Source organism: Dermacentor albipictus, chromosome 9, assembly GCF_038994185.2.
Source record: "Dermacentor albipictus isolate Rhodes 1998 colony chromosome 9, USDA_Dalb.pri_finalv2, whole genome shotgun sequence".
NCBI lineage: Eukaryota > Metazoa > Arthropoda > Arachnida > Ixodida > Ixodidae > Dermacentor > Dermacentor albipictus.
Genome location: NC_091829.1, coordinates 80,957,252 through 80,978,622, shown reverse-complemented (window position 1 = coordinate 80,978,622; position 21,371 = coordinate 80,957,252). Strand labels below are relative to the sequence as shown.

At 41.9% G+C, this 21,371-nt stretch overlaps 1 long non-coding RNA gene across 2 annotated transcripts; it reads left to right on the top strand.

Moving 5' to 3' along the window:
• Positions 1-9,428: 9,428 nt before the first annotated feature.
• LOC135914991 (uncharacterized) lies at positions 9,429-19,637 on the top strand. Of its 2 annotated transcripts, XR_011508276.1 has the most exons (5): positions 9,429-9,620; positions 10,830-10,883; positions 11,949-12,131; positions 13,471-13,562; positions 19,513-19,637. It is a non-coding gene; the product is annotated as an uncharacterized lncRNA (long non-coding RNA). The 2 variants fall into 2 exon arrangements; XR_010568487.2 differs by lacking the exon at positions 19,513-19,637 and having other exon boundaries at positions 13,471-16,375.
• The last annotated feature ends 1,734 nt before the right edge of the window (positions 19,638-21,371 follow it).

The window sequence follows — 21,371 nt, the reverse complement described above, 5'->3', positions numbered from 1 at the left end:
TAACCGTCGCCTCATCCATTTTCTTGAAAGCCACAATATACTTGATCCCTTACAGTGCGGGTTTAGGGAGGGTAGATCCACAACAGATCACCTTGTTCGCATCGAGACAATTATCCGTGATGTCTTTGTCCATAAACAGTTTTTTCTTTCAGTATTTTTAGATATGGAAAAGGCATACGATACAACCTGGCGCTTTGGAATCCTCCGTGACCTGTCTGAAATGGGAGTTCGAGGCAACTTGTTGAACGTGATTCAGAGTTACCTCTCCAATCGCACGTTCCGTGTTAGATTGGGTAACGTTCTGTCTCGCCCATTTACACAAGCGGCCTGTGTTCCACAAGGTGGTGTGCTGAGCTGCACTCTTTTCATTGTCAAAATGAACTCGATCCAGACTGTCATACCACGTACTATGTTTTATTCTGTATATGTGGATGACATCCAGATAGGTTTCAAATCATGCACTCTAAGTATGTGCGAGCGACAAGTACAGCTTTGCATAAATAAACTGTCTAAGTGGGCTGACGAAAATGGTTTTAAGCTAAACCCTCAAAAAAGTACATGCGTTCTGTTCTCCAACAAGAGAGGCATACTGGCGGACCCCGCAATAGATCTGAATGGAGAACGGCTATGTGTGAGCCATGAACATAAATTTCTAGGTATCCTTTTAGACAGCAAGCTAACTTTTGTACCACACCTAAAGTATCTTAAGGCAAAGTGCCTCAAGGCTATGAATCTGCTGAAGCTGTTGTCACGTACATCTTGGGGAAGCCACAGGAGATGCCTTTTAAAGATGTACAAAAGTCTTATATTAACACGGCTTGACTACGGAGCAATAGTCTATAATTCTGCTGGACCTAGCGCTCTGAAAATGCTAGATCCTATTCACCACTTAGGCATCCGCCTAGCAACAGGCGCCTTTAGGACAAGCGCTGTGCAAAGCCTCTACGTCGAATCGAACGAATGGTCATTGCACTACGAAAGGACTTACTTAACTTTCTCCTACGCCCTGAAAGTTACCTCAGATGTTAAACATCCTTGTCATTCTGCTATATGCGACTTGTCCACTGCTAGGCTATTTCGTAACCGCCCAGCCACTAGGCCTCCTCTGTCCCTCCGGTTGGAAGCACTCTCAGACAAAACAAGGGTCCCTCTTTTAGGGAATGTCTTAATGGCCCCCACTCGACTTCCACCGCCTTGGGAGTGGGAAACTATCAAATGCGACATCTCTTTCTTAGAAATATCAAAACAAGCACCTGAAGCTCACATACAATCATATTTTCTTGAACTTAAAGAAAAGTATTCCTGTGACGAATATTACACAGATGCTTCGAAGTCTCCTGCTGGTGTTGCTTACGCAGCTCTCGGACCCTCATTTTCAACTTCTGGGCCACTAAACCCCCACACCAGTATCTTCACGGCAGAAGCATACGCTATACTTTCAGCTATTCAACACATAAGGCGTAGAAATGTCGCAAAGGCTGTCGTCTTTACAGACTCATTAAGTGTCGTGAGAGCGCTAATTACCTTACGAAAACATAAGAATCCCGTTCTCAATGAGCTGTATAGCTTGCTGTGCTCCGCATATATGTGCAAACAAGTGATTATACTATGCTGGGTACCTGGCCATAAAGGTATAAAAGGGAACGTAGCTGCTGACGAAAACGCTACGTCAGTGAGTTTTAGCGACACAGATGGAAATATCCCCATTCCTGCCACAGACCTAAAGCCCTTTCTGCGCCGTAAACTAAGAAATCATTGGCAAGCAGAGTGGGATAAACAAACATTGAATAAATTGCATGTTATAAAACCAAGATTGCAGAATTGGATAAGTGACAAAACAGCACGGTACAAAGAAGTACTTCTTTGCCGATTAAGAATAGGACACACTTACAGTACTCACTCCTACCTTTTGACTGGCGGGGATCGTCCTACTTGTAGTAGGTGCGGCGATAGCCTGACAGTCCTCCATGTTCTTATCCAGTGCCCTGCAATAGAAACAGAGAGGAAAAAGTATTTCCCTTCTGCATATCGGGAAAATATACCACTTCACCCTGCATTTTTTCTTAGTGATGAACCGTTTTTTAAACTGCAAATAGTTTAGATTTTTTAGCTGAAACCAACATTCTGAAAATAATTTGGCCAGGAAATTTTAACACGTGATTACCAGCCCTTGCATTCGAGGGCCGTCTTGATGATTTAATGTTAATGTTGTCTCGTTTTCGTATGTCTTTTATCAAAACACAACTGCCATCGTTCACGTCCATAATTAATCAGTGTCATTATTTTACTAGCTATATATTTACGTCATCTACAGCGAAAGTTTTTAGGCCCTTATACAGCCATGTCACACCTACCATAATAAATTCACTGTCCACCCCATTCAGAATAAATCCTTTAAATTACCATTTGTCATGGCGCTCTTTGGCCATAACTGGCCCTTGCGCCATTAAAAACCACATATCATCAGGTATTAGTACTGCGGAATGATAATCCCGCTTTGTTGCGTGGTATGTTTCTGAATGTTATGCTAACTCTCGAGCCCCAGTTTGCATGAACTCTTGATGAGGAGCTCAGAAATTAGTGTACGCAAGGAGATCCGAACGCCTCATCTCTCCTAGCATAGGCAGAATTAGTGAGCACAATATAATGTCGTAGTTATGCTGCAAAGGTGAAGCATCGATAGCGATAGCGAATTAGTGGGCAGCTATACGAAGTAGGAATAGTAGTTTTATCGGCCGTATAAACTTGTTAACATAGGCTTACTAACTTAACTAACAAGCATCACGCTACGCGTGCACAAGCGAAGAGGAAAACATCTCACTCGATGACCGCGCAAACTCGCTGTCAAAACGCTGGAGCGAATCGACCTTTGTTCTGCCGCCGACATCAACGCGAACTGAGCGGCAAATGCAAAGCGCGCAGCCGGCCGACTCATCGCACATCGCTATCGGGACACAGCGTCGCGGTCCCGTGTGGGTGGCTGACCGCGCCGCCCGGAGTAGAACGCGCACCCCTCCCCCTATTTACTCTCCCCCTTAAGCCTTGCTCGCGACAGCAGACGGCGCGCTTCCTCTTCACCTTTCGCCCTTTCGAGCTCGAGATTGAGCCACGATCGATGGCTTATGCTCGCGCGTTTTCACCCGAACATACAGCATACGGCGGAGTAATCTGTCCCCCGTTGTCATTATAGGGAACCTCACGGTGATAGCGATGCCGATGACAGAAATGAGTGTGCAGTGTCTGCACAATGCGATATTGCAATAAAAGCGGCACACCCGGTCATAAAGAATGGAACTATAACCGTCACTTTAGCAGACGCTAAAGAGGATGAAGGCGAAAGCGTGCACGCTCACGTGACATTCATTAAGTTGCTTGACATTTTCATAGGAATTCCTTGCTAGTTCCTATTGCTTGTTTTATGCTGGCAATGATCATGGCTTCGAGGTTTAACTAACTCTATCCTAATCGCCTTTGCCCTAATGATCTTCGCCCTAATTAGCAGCATACGTCGACGTTTCGACTCCCACCAATGGTCGTGAGTTTGGCTCCCATCAGTAATCGTGTGTTCAAGTTCCACGAATGGTCGTGATTGCACAATCAATTTTGCGCCCATTGCATTTTGTTCCCGTAAGGCTGGACGTTCCATTTTTCGATAACCGCAGACAACGAATTTTTTGCTCCATGAGACACTTCAGGCTTTCGCCTTTAAAAAAATGAACTGCAGAAAGTAGCTTCAGTTATTCAACCGGCGTTGAATACTATATGAATCTTGGTACCAAGTTTGCCAAGAGCACACTCGAAATCTGTGCAAAGCTTTCGGACAGCGTAATAACGTATATCGGCTTCAGTTTTCTTTTTTGCTATTTCCTTTTATAATGTCCCCTGGTGTTTATCAGGCCGCAAGGCCGTGTTTGCGCTTTTGTTTTCTTTCTTGCCCAATATAGATGGTTTCAAGAACGTGTTGCTAAGGCCTTCCGACGAAAATCCCGACAGTAAGTTAAACGGCGGACATCTGTCACACCTCCCACCGCATGCACAATGCAAGCCAGATTGCTTGCAATCTCGCTTTAAAAACATATCCCGTGGCAATATTGGGTCTTTTGCGCCTTACGTTTTGTAAAATGTGGAGTTGAATATCTGCGTAATAGACGTCACCAATCACGCTTACTGTTTTTTTTTAAACTGACACACAGCAAGATTAAGTTATTTCTTCGAGTATTACATGCAGTAACTTTACGCTTTCCGGCTAAAGTCGTGCATAAAGATTTAAAGTTTAGCTCTTTGAACAATATGTGTAGATATTTTCGCGAGGCTAACTGATGTAATCTAAGCTTCTTAGAGAGTGGAAATGGGCAATGGTTCGATAGAAAAAAGACCTAAAAAAAGACGGTTTGGTTTCGGCTTTGTGCAATGTGAATAACAGAATAATCACATTTACGAACAAAAGGACGAACTATCAATGCTGTTCTTCATGACCTACAAATTCGAAGAGAAATATTCGGTGTTATAAATCGTGCGAGAACCACTAGAGATCAGAACTACACCATTACATATTAAAGGGACCTACAAGAGACATGTAGTATGACAGCTATTTAAACACAGATACCAAATGCGCGAATACCATTCAGTGGCGTTTTCGAAAGTAATCTGACGTACGTACGTTTCTTTCAACAGGAATCATTTAGAAAAGCTGCTCAAGGTTCGCAGTGTCACTGGTAATAAAATAGAGGGCCTTCATAAGATATCAACGCTTTCAGCTGGAATCTGCATTCAACTCTGCAGGCGTTAATGTAATGAGGCTCATGCTAGACTGCTTCCTTATATTTTAATCCAAAAGTGACAAATCTCGTATTGAGCAAAAAGGCCGGCGTCGTCTGTTGCCGCAAAAACAAGCACGTTATCTGTCTTCCCATTCAATGTGACGTGACGTCAGGAGTGATCCTCGCACGCTCGTAGCAATGACTCGCACTTGCAGGCTGGGGCAGTGCGTACTGCTGCAGCACCTACATCGTCAGTGGCTGTGACCTCGCCTGTAGAGAAGCGTGGCCCTACACGCCACCATAGCGCAGATGAAATAAGAGAAAAGAACGCAGCAAAACTATAAAAGAAGCAGACAGCTAAAAACCAGCATCGTCAACTCTCCCAATACAGGGCTGACGGAGCGTGGATTACGACAAACATTACTTGTTGCGGAAACCTTACAGGACCGGACAGCGGCATTCAATTAGTAGTATTGAATTCGCTTTCACAACTCATAGAAACTGTTAGGGGTCCTCGAATTTTGATTTATTTATTATAAATAACTTCAGTGCCCGAATGCACCAGAGCAAGGAGTGGTGTGGTTCCAAAGGTGTGTACAGAAATAGCAACAGATAAAGCGTTGAGAGGCATTTTTCAAGGTGGTTTTGAAATGTTCTGCATCTGCGATGGCAGCAGTGGAAGATGAAAGGTGGTTCCATTAGGTGCATGCTCGTGGGACGAAAGAATAAAAACAAAACCTAGCCAGACATGATGGCAAGCTTTCTTCCAAAACGTGAACAGATGTATTTCATTGCATAAAATTTTGATTCACAAATGCTTCGTTACAGGCAGTAGGTGAGTCAGGGAATAAACTTTATTTCGGGAATCCAAGGTATTGGTTCCTGAAGGTGAACGGCCAACCAATTAGCCGTGGTCCTGTATTGAGAGCCTGCACATTTTCTCCATCCAATGTTGGTCGTCAGGTTTTGTTTTTAAGCGTGTTTCTTTCTGCATTTATTAGGCGAATCCTTGCGGCAGAGAAGGGTTGCTCTATGGGGGAGGGAATTGGACTGGTTCTCTCTTCTTCCTCCAGGTGGAGAGGTCCAGATGTTGGTTCTGCAAAGAGGTGGCCAGGCCGGCCCTTCCTTTTCCCTCGGGTATTGGGCTTCTATCCCACTGGTCCTCCATTGCTGCTTCTCCAGACGTTATCCCCAGGTTCATTTTTATATTCCAGACCATGTGGTAAAGGCCGGCTGGTGTATTGCAGAATTGGTACTCTTGTGTAAATGTTGAGGGTTACATTGTGTTTAGTAGAGCCCGTATGGGTAATTACGGACAGTAAGTAAAAAAAAAAAATTGGCAGCAGATCTATAGTACATTACCACGTGCATAACCGGTGGTGATGCAATCATGAATTTCTTTCTAAATTTATTTCTCTTCATCATTATGTTTATTCAATAACTTACCATTACGAATGGGCGGTGACCTGAAATTCGGAGTTGATTTCAATTCCATTAAAAGAAATGTTAACTGAATGAACATGTCGGATTCGATGATAAAGCATAATAAGGGAGATTTCTTTAGCACAACGAAACGAAGACAAAGAAATTAGATTCATCTTGGTGTGTTTGACGTAATAGAAGCAAACATATTATTATTCTGTTTATGTCTGGATATTTGAGCTAGATTCTTTAGTATCGATATGGAGCATATATTTTTCTGAATTTGCACAAACACACACCACACGCACAGACAAAAGCAAACTAACAAAACCAAACTCAAACACGCACAAAACTCACCCTCACTTTACTTCATATCACAGGCTGCTTGCAGCACGGCCCAAGGTACAACAAACACACAGGCAATCTCCTTGCGCAGTGGTGTGTAGGTCCGGGCGTAATTGGCATAATATTCTCTTTATCTTTGCTCGCTAGATGAAATGGTACCGCGGTACCTGAGATGCCAGGACTACTGTGTGTGCATGTCGTACAAGGAGAATAATTGTTGCAGGAACCACCGGTAACCGGAAAACCCACCCTAACCGTGGAAACATGGCAGCTCTCACATGTCGCCAACCACTCACTGCATTCCGAATTGGCGCTTTATTTGTGGCTCTCCTCGACGTTACAAAAAATCAAGCGGTAAAATAAGCGATTGCCAAGTCTATTCACAAGCTGATTTCGAATCATAAACTATTTTTGTCGCAATTATTGACATCGGCTGCTTGTTTTCACACTGCTAGGACTAGAGACACGATACCGAGCCGTAAAGATGGTTTGATTTCTCCTTAGCAGATGGCGCCGCTGCATTACGGTAGTGAAGCGTTGGCAAAGCAGAACGCAGTAACAGCCTAATTGTTCAGCGCATCAGTAATTTACTACGTGGTTCTAGTTTGGTATTTGATGACGGTAGCGAGCAAGCACCAAGCCGAGCAGACGCTATGACGCAGCTGAACAGTTGTAAGGGCATTTTCCCGTACTACACTCTGAGAAAAAAGAGAGTAAAAAGTGAGTCACGGCAACTTGACTCTCTTTTTTCTTCCGAAGACCCACTTTTGCACGAGTAGAGTCAGAAAGAAGAGTCAACATTCCCGCATGGGTCGTTTGACTCTCAATAGCACGCTAAGAGTCATGGAAGATCGCCATTCCTCTGATATTCGAGATGAGTCTGGCGAGAGAAAGATTTTAATGCAGGAGAAGAAATACCAGATAAACTCTTCTGTTTTAGGCAGGCCCTCGGGTTCCTGTCCTGGTTGTAATGCCGTGTATCATTCTTTCATCCTTGTCATGTTCTGCAATTACTTCGAACTCTATATATTGATTTTCCTTGACCATGTTTGTTGATACCTCACACGCTTAAGCGATAGCTGGATTCCCATGATAAGGAAAACTTGGATTTGTCACACTGGATTCTGACCATAAGTAAATCTAAAAAAAAGTATTGGCTACTAAAGAGAGCACAGCAAAGAGATACGTTCAGTAGGTGCAGTCAACAGTGTCGATTGTAAATGTAATTCCGCGACTTAAACTCAATTTTGAAGATTTAAGTTCCAAAATCAATATCTTGTTATGAGGCGCACGGTAATGGAAAGCTGCAGATTTATTTTTAGCAGCTCGGGTTATTTAACGTGTACGGAATGCATGGTTACGCGCGTTTTCGCATTCTGCCCCCGTTGGAATGTGACTGCCGCGGTTGTGGTTGGACCCGTCGCGTCGAGCTCAGGAGCGCAACACCAAAGCCACTGGGCTACCGCAGTGCGTTGCGTTCCGCGGCCAGAAACAAATATTAGCGTACGCAACACTGCTTTGGAACCCCCTAGAAATATAAAAACAAAAATACAGCAGTTTCGCCCCAATGCTGCATGAACCACTGCACGAACTATTGCCCGAACCAAGGTTCGTTGTTTCATCGGCTGAATAAACTGCAGTAAACATTGCCTTACTCCTTAAATTAGGAAGCACTGGCTCACGCGCGTACGTGCAAACAACAGATCTCACTCAATGACGGCGAACACTCGCTGTCACAGCGTTGGCGTGACGAAGGGCGCGAACAGAGCGGACCGAACGCTTCTGCTGCCTCTTCCGTCAAAGCGTCTCCGCAAAATTGCGTTATCTGAGCGCCCCCCCCTCCCCCCAGCTTTGCGTCCATCGGAAATTATCACCAAAACAGAGCGAGGGTGGCGCAATACCGGGCTAGAGAAACGGCTAGAGGAGGAGAAGCGCGTTAAACTAGCGCATCCCTCTCCCGGCTTGCGCGCGTTTTATCACGTGACCTCCTATAGATACTTGGGGCGCCCATCGAGCCCGGCTCAGCCTCAAAAACTTCCTTTAACGCGCACAGCCAACGGCGCGGGATAGGATCTTATCGCACTTGACTTTATAAGAAAGCTCACGGTAACACCGACAGATATATTTCGACGGTTGTGTCCATATAATTGCTATCGCAAAATTCGCAATAAATAGAAATTTTCACTAAAGACCAACCACGCTGCTTCTCCATGCCGTGAGAGAGCGGTGAACGATAGTTCTAGAAAATGTGTTGCTAAATCTCCGCCAAATGACTACGCTCGCATTTGGTGACAACGGCACACAGTCGCAAGAACTTGTGGAGGAAATACCGGAGTTCTGGCAGCTTCAGGTGCACTAGATCATTCAGTAACATGGGCGGCTTTGTAGTTCTACCTCACATCAGAGCAAACTGCACTCGACAGAAATAAAGGGCAGCCGCACCGTTATAGCTAAGCAAATTAAGGACAATTACGCCGCGTCTTCACACTTCGAGCATGCTCCGACAGCCCCCCGATAGATATTTCAAACGTAACCACGCTCGGACGGGCAAATTTTGCTTCTGCCAAGTGAACGTAGCGGGCATTTCAACACGCGTGTTAAATTCATGGCTGTTTCATTCGTGAACATTACTTAAGTGACGTAAAATTATCAGTGAGCAAAACAGTTTTTATTTCAACGCGAGGAAACAAAACCGAAACTAGCGCAACTGTTTTGCTTAGTTGTGCAGATACAAAATGATCCAAAGCCGAAGCCGTCAATAGCATGACGCCATTTTAAAGTTGCGCTGTATCACGCGCGAGTCAAGGCGGATTTGCGCGAGTGCGTTGTCGTTGAGTGGTTCTGAAATCGCTGCGCTAGGGGCGACTGCAACCAAGCGTTGCGGCAAGTTACGGTGGGAGCTTCTGTCCGTGCTGTGTGATTGCGAAGAGGGGACCGCCGCCAGCAGCAGCGCATCGCCGATTTCGTCTTTCGGTTTGCACTGCATCTTTCATTGTGATATGGGAGATCGCAACGGACAGAGACGACCAGATGCATACGAACCACTACCAGCGGGGACCTGTGACCTGTGCCATATTTCTCTTAACGTCTCAGGTAAGCATATCAGCTTTTGTTCCGAGTTTACAAACGGCGCGGACTCGGCCCTTCCGGTATGGCTACATATTGCGCCACGTTTCTCTTGGCAGTTCACAGACGTTTCTTGGGCATGCGTGCGCGTATGTATGCGAAAATACTACTGGCAGACGGAAGTCTCAGGAGAGCATCTGAAATTATTGCAAAGCTGTACTGCCAGGAGAAACACCGTTCTTAACGACTCCGGTGACGAGTGGCCTGTCGCATCGAAAAATCCGTATAATATCAAGTACTGCGTAACTTGAAGTGTAGATACAATACTAGCACCAGTGTGACTTTCGCTGGCGAAGACAGGTAGTCGAAAAGACAGCTTGTGTATTCTGAAGATTTACTAGCGCTTTAGGTATATTACCGCGAATAATAAAAGCGCTACAACGCTGTATGGCAGTGTCAGGCGATGTGGCAGCACAGATATCTTAAGAGCGGTAAAGCGGCTGCATGCACAAGCGAACAGACACAGCGCTTTAAAAGCGCTGAAACAGAAAAAAATTTATGTGCATTTGGCTGTAAGTAGAAAACACAAAACACGTTAGCTGACAATCTAAGCCGATGTATAATGTTATTATTTTTTATGTAATCTTTATTTTCATGGTGGTAAATATTTAAAAGCATGAATTTGCTGCAGCCTTTATATAGTAAAACCTACAAGGCGTACAAAACCTGGCTGTGTTATGCACATAAGTTGTGGTATTCCTACTGGATTTTTTATTTTGAGTCCGGTGTTTTATGAAAAAGAGGGTCTTTTTATTTGTAGTCTTATGTTAGTGCAGATATTTGGCAAGCAGAAATGAATTGATTGCAAAGTGGTACCTCCTGGTGATCTGCATGTAAACCCAAGTTTATCCTGTCTTGACTATTGTAATGTGCATATAACAATTTTAAGTATATACTGCTGTAGTTGGCTTAGTCACTGTCGCGTATTTTGTAAAAGTAGAAGGCTATGATTATTTTACTGTTTTCATGCAGAAATACCTTTCTTTCTTGTACCAAGAAACGCTCACAGCATTGAATGAAATGAAGTGTGGTGTATTATTCTACTAATTTAATAAAGGAAATTTCGTCTGCACTGCATCAGAGATTAGTTTACTTTCTTTTACTAAACAATGCGTTATCTCCTCTGCTACTGCTGTTCTGTGTATTTTTGTAATTTTGAAATGTACTTTATTTTAGGTATTCAAGAAATGCCAACATTCAGAAGACGCCATCTTATCCAGCACGTTATGGGTGAGACAGATCGTAGGAGGCACTTTAGCATATCTCATTAGCATATGATGCTATTTGTTGTAATTTTTGTGTCCACTTTCCTGGCCTTTATTCATTTCAGCATTATTGTGCAAAGGGTAATACTTTTACATCGAGATAGAGTAATCGTCCAAAGGAGAAACATGGCTGGAGGTGACGGCACACATAAGCCTCCTTTGTTCGTATCTCTATGTTGCGCAGTTACTCTGTCATTGTCTACCAACAAGCCCAAGTTCTTCATCAGCTACATTTACTAATTCTCCGTTATTACAATTTCATTGATACACCATTGAAAGTACAGAGGTGCACAGGAAGACAGAGACTTGAAATGATGAAGAGGCGTAGAACAAGGAGCATCGCTGGAGCCAATGTTTCGACCAAGAGAAGGAGTTAAGTTTTCTTGTCAAAACATTAGCTCCAGTAAAATTTCTTGTTCTATCACTATTTATGATTAAAAGACAGCATTATTGCTCTTGCTGAAGTATTATGCATTATTATGGAATAAAAATTAGCAGGGTTAAATGTCAGGAATGTGAAATTTCTTGTGTATTTTAATGCTACAGCGAAAGCCAGAAAAACAAGATGTAGAGAACCACATTGTTATTTGTCACTACCCAGTTTGGCCAGCTTCATCAGAGCATGCACTTTGTTGCATTATCGACCACTGGAATTCATTAATTGAATTGCTTCGTGATTACTTATATTTAGAGATGCTGAACTTGTTTTAATGCAGCTTAACATAGTGCGTGTAAAAAATATACAATGACATTTTAAGAGGCTTGCAGTTGACTAGCAGATCATTTGATGGTATGAGCTCGGGTTTCCACTGAGCTTCCATGCACAAATCAGATGCACATTCTTTTTTTTTCATTGCTTGGATTTTCATAAGCATAAGTACCATTTCTTCTTTGTCGATGTTCTAGTTGTGTTGTACGACCTAACTGTTTACATTTATTTGTATTGGTATCCATGTTACACAGACAGCTGAATTTTTCTTGTAAATTGTGACATGTTAGGACTAAGAGTATTTGTGCAAATTTGCTGCAGGTACACTCTGGTGGCTCCCGCCCTTGCATCCTACCACCGTGTCCTGACTACGTCCACTAGAGAGTTCGAAGCCTTTGGCAGCTCCTGCTGTCCTGCCACCACCGTGTCCTGACTACGTCCACTAGGGAGTTGGCAGCCTTCGTGATGATGCCAAGCAGGCTGGAAGCCGACAGAAAGATTAAGGTAAATACATGTGATTAAGTGGCAACTTTTTGAGTGAAGTGGCTTGTAGCCACTCAGCAATGAAAGAGTTAACTTCAAAGCAGTTTAGACTCCCTGCTATCTGTGCAGGGATGCTCAAGTCCACGCAGTTTGCCTTAGCCGCCAAAAGGCTATGTGGATTACACGAAATGCGCTGCAAATTTTGAAACCAGTAGGAGACCACTTGTACAATTTTTTTTTCTTGCTTAACAAAAAACTGCTCTGATAAAGCTTTAGCAATCTAAAAACAATACAGTGTACACTCATACATGGTAGTGGGCATAAATTTACTAGGACTGCCTCAATAGTAAGTATGCCGATAAACACACCAAAACTGACTTTTTTTGCTAGTTCATCCTCATCTCTGTGCACTGCTGCATAATTTATGTTCCTGAAACCAGTTTTTGCATGCAGCACAACTCCTAAATATGTGGATTACATAAATTTGCAGCTTTTGCTGTAAGCCAGATTCATGAAAATAAAGTTAATAGGCCATTTTGTCCATTTTAATGACCCATAATAAACTGAGCAGTGGCTAATAAGCAGTTCAATTTTTGGTGTAAGGCCTCTCTTTATTGTCCTGAAAAATTTGGCCCCCTTAATGAAGGAACCCATTTTTCTGCTATGCCTTTTATGATGCATAGATTGGTGCATTACACAAAATCTCACTTAGTGCTTGCGCCAGTAAAAAAACTTTTTAAGTTAAGTATTTCTTGAAATTAACATTTGCGCTATATTGAAGGGCCTCCAGTTTTTCAAAAAAAAATTTCAAGTGGTCGTGTGCCAGGTTGGTACAGCTCGCATGGAATAGCCTACTTACACAAATAGGGAGGGCCATGCCCTCCATGGTTGCTCAGTGGCTATGTTGGGCTGCTGAGCACGAGGTCGTGTGATCGAACCCCGGCCACGGCGGCCGCATTTCGATAGGGTTGAAATGCGAAAACACCCGTGTACTTAGATTTAGGTGCACATTAAAGAACCCCAGGCTATCGAACTTTCCGGAGTCCTCCACTACGGCGTGCCTCATGATCAGAAAGTGGTTTTGGCAAGTAAAACCCCATAATTTTAAGTTTTTTTAGGGAGGGCAAAGTAAACTTGACTTTATGTTAAGATACTATTATTGATCTACAAAAGACAAAATGAAACATTCCATCCTATAAGCAGCTCTTCACACTCATTTACACTTTTGCACATTTTTATACCTGAAGTCTGGTGGCTTGTGTCTGTTTTCATTATCTGCTATGTGCCGATGGTAAACTTCAGGTTTGCCCTATGGTGAAGAATATTGTGGTGCTTATAGATATCGATCTATGTTTTTCAGGTTGCCTCGAAATTTTACCAAAGCCGTACCACACACTCGGGCAAGGCCTTTTTGCAAATGGCGTATAACCAGGCTCAACGCATGAGTGTCGAGTGAGTTTGGAGATCAAGGCAACCTGCTGTGCAACCAGCATGCAACCTTTGGTGGCCCCTCTACATGTTCCACCTATTTCACAGCTGCACCTCCGCCGCAACTTATCCAAACAGCATCACCAACTGTGGTCACTCATCGAACCATGGATGAATGTTGGGGTGGAGTGATTTGAAGAGACATTCTATTTGTCTCTTCAAATTCTTAGCAAATACTTGTGTTATTATAATTAATATGTGTCTTTAGTGCCGAGTTTTTAATGGTTCCTTTCTATTAGAATTCTCACCATCGATTCCTGGTATTATAATGTATGTCTTTATGCCCAGTTTTTCGTAGTTGTTTCGTACTTGTGTATGTAATTGATAGGTTCATACTTGTTATACAGAAGGCTAAAATGCAAACTTACAGCATTTTTTTTTCTTTCTTTAGATAATCTACAGCAATGCAAAGGGTTCAAGAAATGTAACCTAACGTGGGCTCTTGTGCAGGAAAAATTTAAGAGCAATATAGAGTACTTATTTCAAACACCCATTATTCTTGGAAAAGTCAAGAATATAGGAGCACAAAAAAGAAAATATTAAACTAGAGAAACATGAGTTCCCCTCATAAGTCTGATAATAATGCGACTTCCTTTCACTGCAAAGATACCAGTAATGTACTCGCATACAAGGTTTCAAACAAGAAAGCTATGATGCCCTTGGCATTTCTCAGTGCCTATTTGCCACACTGACGAATGTCAAAGGCATCGTAGGTTTCATGCACACATTGGTTGTGTTACACTTTTGAGTATTGCATTTCTCAAACACAAAGGTTTACAGCAGTGCTTTAAATAGCAAGTGCATTTCCTAATTTATTAGTACAAGAGTAACAATACAGATCATGTAAAAATTATTTTACAGACTATATGTCCATGGATGCACGCTTCTGATGACATAGCAGTGACGTGTTCGTGGGATGAATGTCTTTATTTCAGATTTAAATATTGTCTTCCAGGTCTGGGTTAGTCTCCTACACTGAGTAGTCTAGGTCAGAGCCCATTTACTAGAGAAAGTGAATTAAACTAGGAATTATAAACATGAAAAGATCTTGTTTAGGACACCAATAAGACAATCAGCAAGGTTCTTTGGTTATTCATTTCCAAATTTGTGAGGATATATTTTATGACTGGTTTCAATATTGTGAAAACAAATATTTGTTTATTGTCACACTAGAGTTGGCTTCCCCCATTTGTATACAACCCCTTTACAGGCTAAAAATTCAGTGTGTTACCCTATTTACTCGCATAATGATCGCACTTTTTTGTAAAAAAAATTGACTCAAATTCAGGGGTGCGATCATTACGCTGGTTAAATTTCCCGCAAAAAGAAAAAAATATATTATCTGGCATTTACTACGGGATGACAACAGGTCAACAAATAGGCGGCTGCTGCTGTATGTAGTGCAGGACACGAAAAAAAAATGGTGGCCGGCAGAGCAAGCCGAACGCGCTGATTGCGTTTTTCTTCTCGTGAGTACATTACAGTGCATTCAAACAGTTTCTTCCATATTAGTAATGAATAACATCGGCGAGTTTGCAGCAATAGCATAGCCATGCCCACTTTGAGGGGACAGAGATGGGCGCGCTTAGCTCTGCCAGTGACATAGGAACACATGGTGGGCATGCTGCGGAAACTGCGGCATTTGTCTTCACCACTATCCTAATGTGGCACGTTTCCGCTAAGGGTGGGCGAATATCTTAGCTGCGTTACAAACGTCGGTGAATGAATAGGGTACACTTCTAACGTATCAGTGTAAACGTGGCTGCTATCATTGCCGCTCGCGATTTGTTGCGTGCCCACAAGTGCAGATGAGAAGAATCGAAAGACGCCTTTTTTGTTGTTTTTGTTGACCACAACCATTATAAAGCCTACACATAATAAAGGAAAGTTTGGTTGTAGCTTTTTTTTGTCGTAGAAGTGCAGAAAGTGATGAAAGGAATGAAATGGGGCATCTGCTTAAGAAAGTTTTTTGCATGCAGTCTGCTTGGTTTGTCTTGAAGAGTCGTTCGCATAGCAGTCAACAGATGGTAAGCGTGATCATTATTAGCTAGATTTGGCACATGACACATCACTACGGCAAGTTCGGGGTGAAATCGTTACATGGGAAATTTAAAAAATCGAATTTTGATGACAAAATTTAGGAGTGCGATCATTACGCGAGTGCAATCATTATGCGAGTAAATACGGTAATAGGCTGTTTTTGGTTTCATGCACTCTATGTTAAGGGATGCAAATGGTGACATACAACAGAATGCAAAAATGACTAATGAATTCAAGCAGGGCATGGGGCTTTTTAGGTAGATGCGTGCGTGTGCTATTTATAAAGCTGCCCTTGGTATGCCTGAAGGCATTTTCTAACACTTTGGTAGAATACACTGACACCCCCTTATTAACTCTTCGAAACAACTTCTATATATTTGTACTAGAGATTTGAATATACTGTCATTCATAAAGTGTTTTATTAGATTTGAATTGTCATTTATTTTTGTGTAGCTGCTGTTTTTCAGTTATGTCCTACACAGTGGCAAAATATTTTTGTGGGCACTTTCCTGTGTATAAAATTTTCAGATATAGCTTCATGCTGTATCTTATTTAGCTACTCGTATACTGCAAAGTGGTGATACCTATCCAAATGGCTTATACAATTACTGGAACTATGCAAAAATACATTAGGCCACATTAAATAATTTTACAGATTGCAATTTCAATTAGACATCAGCATTCTGCATATCTTGAAGAGTACGTATGCCAAATTTCGAAGTATAGGACAACTATAAGTGCATAAGGTTATTCTCATGCTATTGTGAGAAAATGTTTTTGAAGTATATTCAATAGTTTTTTTTTTCACAGTAGCATGAGAAGTATGCAAGATTAGTAGGCAGGCCTCTCTGCCTGCCTACTAATTTTGCATACTTCTAGTAATTTTACATGCTCTTTGAATAGATATCGGCACTTTGCAGTATACAAAGAGCTGAGGTAGCTACAGCACACTGCTTTTTGTGAAAATTTACACAAGAAAGTGCCCGCAAAGATCAGTGTATTTTCCCATTGTGTAGGACATAACTCAAGAAGCAGCTCAAGAAATACTGACATATATGACATCTGCATGAAGAACTCTACAATTTGCTCTCTTTTCAAGCCTCTAGCACGAATAATAAGACTGTTTCGAGTAATATTCAATCAGCAAAACATGCCCCTTGCTATAGTGACCTACAACCTAGAAACGCAAATTGAACGCAAGTCTTTTTGTTGAAGCGACTCTGGGCTGTCTTCCCAAGGGCTTCTGTTAAACACTGAAATTTCCTACATTTACCAGAATTGCAATACTCAAATGTTTGTGTATGTGCAATTGGTATTGGCAAACGAACAGAAAAAAAGACAGTTCTGTGAAATGAATTGACTATAACTTTTTTCGACATTTACATTTTGACCCCATATCTTTGTTTTGTGCTTTTTACTGAGTGTTTCAGCAGTGACTGCCGCTAAAAATTGAACATAACTGCTTCATGACAATGCGACAATTTTCGCTAACAGAAATTTATAGCACTGGCAGGCATTATAATTACCGTACTCAATAACGTCTAGTTTGTAAGAACTCAGACTAGCACCAGTTCCGAGATACACAACCCAAAAAGACATGATCAGAAAGGTTTATCTTCCACACAGAATTGTCCCATAAAGCTTACAAAATGTTTTGTGGCTAAGTAATATCTGCAACAGCAAAGCATGTTCCACCAAGTATGGCGATAAATATTTCAGAGCTGTCAGTCTGAGGACTCCTACAAACTAACAATACCTTCAGCACTGACTAGCCTAAATAATAGGAGGTCAGCCATTTTGCTGAAATTAATAAAACTTCAATTATTGTGATCTTGTTTACGAAAACATTTGCAATTGTAATTCAGTTCTAGTATCTGTCACTTTTGTAAATATTTTCCAATTAGTTTTTCAGACTACAATTTTTGGTAATAGAGGTATTCATTGCAGAAAGATCTAGTACATGGCACTTAATAATAAAGGTACTGGTCATCGTAGACTTTCTGTTGCACAGCTGTTTCTTGAAATCTGAAAGGATGTACCCGCCTCCTTATGTTAGCTAGAAACAGAAATCTGTCAGTATGTTTTGTTTAAAATACATCTGATCAACCCGATAGTTAGGCTGCTTGCCAAATATAAATTATAACGATAATAGTGAAGGACCATAATAACAGAGTGATGCTGACTCATAACTATGCCCAGCTACATCCACGCAGCTGTGCCATACAATGTGCATGTGTTCAGAAGAGCCAAATGCCCCAGAGAGAAAGCAACAGTAACTCATTGTTTGTCATCTTGTTCAAGCAGATTATGCGCTAGCTGTAATTTATGCTCAGTAAATACATAAATCAGTCATGTCAGGTGTCTTACTTAAGGTTGCAAGTTCGAAGTTCTTGTAATCTTGCTTGTTTTTATTTTGTTTTCTTTGTGAGAATGAGTCACTTGGTTGCCTTCGCACATATTCTCAAAACTGTTTCATCACTGGGAATCAGGAAATTTAATTTGCATATGAAATTCCCAGTTACTAATTTGGTAGGCTTTGAGCTTAATTCTCTTATCTTTTATATGTTTATCTACCAAGTAGTCTTATCGTTCATTGAAACATATCCATGTAATGCAGAGAGGGCACCCAAATTATAAATATCTCTTCTTGCTTTCTACCCTGCTCTGGTGTTTTCAAAACCTAGCATTGGTGCAATGGCCTGTCTGCAGAAAAGTAGTAAAGTGGCTAAATCTAAAGGTCAACAACATAATTAAGATACAAAGCAAAAATAAAAGTTCGCAATTGTCCCCCATAACGAGAGTTCTGCTTAGAATTAAAAAAAAATTGACATCCTGCTGTGGTGTGAGAATTGCTTTGGGTTCCAAGGGGACTACGTAGCACCTGTACTAGTGTATACAAAGCAAAAAAAAAAGATCACTCCAGATGGGAGCGGCAGTGGGAAGTCAAGCACAGATGCTTTATTTCACGCACCATAAATGTGGTTTATCATCTGCTCCTGTTGTATGGGAATGCATACATTGGGAAGACAATCCTTTGCGCCATTGTTACCTTAGCGGGACACCAGAGAAAGGTAGAAATCGAGAACAGGTATTCACACTTGGTTGCCCACAGTGTGTTATTTGGATGTGTTTCACTCTACAAAAGACTACTGTGGTAGGTAATCATAATGACAAAGACAAAAGAAATAAAAGAGGTATGTGTCTGTCATCCGTCCGTGACCTCCAGTGTTTATAGAAACACTTCTTTGTGTATATGTGCCAAGCCGTAGGGAGGCTTTACGTAACTCAGTCATGCTTGCTAAGCTAAAGATTGGAATAAGGAAAATCACAAGAACATTGTATGAGTGATTTATAAATGTGGCACCTACAGTAACTTATTCATGTATGTCCCGAGGATAGATTACAGCCAGTGCATAATGTGCTCTTACAGGATGACTTGTGATGAGTAAAAGAAGCCTTCCTCACATCTTCCTCTTTGTTTCTTTTGGATCTTTGTGCACTATGTGTATTGTTACAGCTGCGTGCATGCAGCTGGGTATAGTTTGTTTATGTGTTCTGCTTCCCCTCTTGTACTCGTCATTCATGCGCTATCTTTGCCGTAACAAAATACAGCTGCCTGTGCTACTTATTTTGTCAACGTGTTTGGATTATGGAAAGTTTTGTATTAGCGGTTATTTCTACCTGTGAAATTGTCTGTGTCAGCTATTTTACTTAGTCTTGCAAAAGTATGCTTCTCAACATAAATAAATGATCAGTGTAAGTGTTGCTGTATTTATTTTTGCAATTTTTGTCAGTTATGAGGTTTTTATACACTGTTGCATGTTGTATGACAGAATAAAATTCATGCACAACTTTTTAATGTGGTGTTTTTCAGATCAATTTTCATCACGCTAACATGCACAAATTGTGTGGGAAAAAGTGCCAACAAGAGTACCATAAGGTAAGACAGCTGTTTTTACTATTAGACTGGATTATCAATTGCCAACCAGTTGTTTTCAGCAAGCATAGCGTAATGCATAGATAATGTAATCTAAGTTGGAATATTGTTTTTATTGCACTTCATTATATGGGTCTCCTTTGTACATAAGTGCAGCCTCTCTTATTTGTTATGTGTAGCTTACTTGCTTAGAATGTTAAGTCGTAAGTTAAGTCTTTTAGAACAGGGAAATAGGTTGAACTTATGAATATTTTGACATATTATAAGAGACTTGTGCGGTGGTGAATTAACCTTCTACATGAGTTACATAATATTTTGGGGTCTCATTATGGTTCTGAGTGGCATTGCAGTGTCATGCATATGCAGCTGCAGGCTACATATTGGATATTTATTTAAGACTGTTTTGCTTAGTTGGCTATTGATTCCAGTTTAATGGTAAAGAGAACTGTCTTGCTTTCATAGTGATTCTGTGCTGACTTATACATTTGAATTTTCCAGAAGACAGTAGCAAAGATTGATGAAATATTAACTTTTTCTTGCTAACCTGCCATGTGCTTTTTGTCAAGTTTACTGTGGATTCTTTGTTATCCTATGTTGTCTTTTCATAGTAGTCTTCTTGAGAACTAGCCGTAGTCGTGTGTACTTACAGCAAGAGTTGTTGACACATTTTGAAAAGCGGCTTGACATTGCCATCCAAGAGTGAAACGACTTGCAAGAGGCCGCATTTGCCGCTAGCATTTGCAAGAGGCCGGCACCACGCACTAAGGGTAACTTGACACACATGGTGGAGTCATCGGACTCGTCTAGAATAGTTACCTGAATCATTCTTGCAGTGTTCACGAGACACTTTATCTTGAGTCGTTCGACTCATTTAGAATTGTTAACGGACTCCCTCAGCACTAGTCTTGTAACCCTTTTGAGAGGGTATAGGCGACTATTACAACAGAGTATGCATGACTATTGTGTGCAGAGTCACGCGAACACCTTGTATTGAGCACAGATAGTCTCGGGACTCTCTGCCAAAAGAGAGTTCGGGTGTCTCCCACAAAGTGAGTCGTATACGTGACGAGTCCAGACTCTTCGAAAAGAGTAAGGGATACTCTTTTTTTTCTTAGTGTGTACTCGCAAAGATGGTGGCAAGGTAACTGCAGGGAAGGCGTAGAATTAAAGCAAAGCTTTGCTCTCGCACGCGTCTAAACGCAGTGGTTTACGGCGCCAAACCCTTTTCTTTTCGCATCGATTATGTAACGATGTAGCATGCAACAGGATTAGCAGCAGACGCTCAGCAGACGACGCAGCGCGGATGAGCACATCGCTCGGGGCATTCGGCCTTTCTATTGGCTAAGAATTGGCGTAGCTTCCACGGTGCTTCAACCAGCTTGTGAGACGATGTATAGCCAATTTGTAACGCTGGCGTGATGGGGAGCGCAAGTATGGGCGTCGCAGCCGTTGCTGCTCGATGATGCACGCAATGAAGCTAAAGCAAAACCATCGACGTTTGTAGCTTGAAGTTCACTGTCCCTTTTGGTAAGGCCACCGTACGCGCTATGCATGGCGTGCGAAGCACAAAGGTGCTTTTCAGAAGGAGTGTCTACTTTTGGGCGCACAGTGCTCTTACCATCAGCGGAAGTCAGAAGGCTTTCCTGGTTTTTGCTGTGGATGTGATTAAGCTTATAGTACGTGCGGCAGTGCTTCCATAATATTGATGCCGTGGGAGCACAACAGTGGCGCAAACTTTGTGAACGAGCCCAGAATACCGCTAATGTGTATTCCACCTCCCCCCCCCCTCCCTGGAA